The sequence below is a fragment of the Octopus bimaculoides genome, chromosome 30, assembly GCF_001194135.2.
Source record: "Octopus bimaculoides isolate UCB-OBI-ISO-001 chromosome 30, ASM119413v2, whole genome shotgun sequence".
NCBI classification, from domain to species: Eukaryota; Metazoa; Mollusca; class Cephalopoda; order Octopoda; family Octopodidae; genus Octopus; species Octopus bimaculoides.
The window spans coordinates 1,302,268-1,303,017 of NC_069010.1; the positions used below are offsets into that span (position 1 = coordinate 1,302,268).

The window sequence follows — 750 nt, forward strand, 5'->3', positions numbered from 1 at the left end:
GCAGAAACAGAATCGAGTCCCAATTGTGTAGGTTTGCCATCAAAACTTCAACCCGCTCTGTAGAAGTTAGGTCACAGTTGTAATTGAGTTAAACGTTTTACTATTGTGAATAAAAACAAAGTAATGTATGTAAATTAATTATATCTCACCTCTGATTTAATAAATTCTCATTTAACAGTTCATGTAGTTAAGACACTGAATGAACCTTCCAAATTTCGTTTCTGGGATATAAACATTGTTTGTGAGTTAGGTGTGAGAGTAGGAGGAAGGGGAGACATGTACCTATAGATAAACTGAAACAAGGAAGGGTGATGGGATGAGGAAGAGAAGGAGAGGACTAAAGATAGAAAGCGGGGAATAGATATAGTGAAAAAGAAGGATAGGTGATAGGAAAAGAACGACGAGTGATAGTAATGGTAGAGGAGAAGAGATAGACAGAAAGGAGGAAATGATATATGTATATATACACATATATGTATATATATATATATATATATATAATAATAATAATAATAATATTAGGGATAAACATCCAAATTTACAGGTTGAAAACCCAATTAAATTCAATTTATTAAAAATTAAAATTAAATTAACTTTCACAGTATAAAATATATAGTTTTAGAGAAAAGAACCAAAGTTCATGAACTAATCCATGAAAATCCAGTCACATATAGAAAAATTAATAAGTAAAAGCACGATAAATAAGTATAATATAATACACAGTAAATATCATAAGATAAAGATAATAAA

At 29.2% G+C, this 750-nt stretch overlaps 2 protein-coding genes across 2 annotated transcripts in view; both read right to left on the reverse strand.

Annotated features, from left to right (window-relative positions):
- LOC106873588 (acyl-coenzyme A amino acid N-acyltransferase 1) overlaps nt 1–280 on the reverse strand; it is a 13,984-nt gene extending 13,704 nt beyond the window's left edge. Inside the window, exon 1 of the mRNA XM_014921022.2 lies at nt 150–280. The gene's annotated coding sequence lies outside the window, so the exon portion shown is untranslated. The remainder of the gene's footprint in view (nt 1–149) is intronic.
- LOC128251273 (acyl-coenzyme A amino acid N-acyltransferase 2-like) overlaps nt 1–750 on the reverse strand; it is a gene marked incomplete at its 3' end in the record, with an annotated part of 93,108 nt that overhangs the window by 80,951 nt on the left and 11,407 nt on the right. The window lies entirely within an intron of this gene.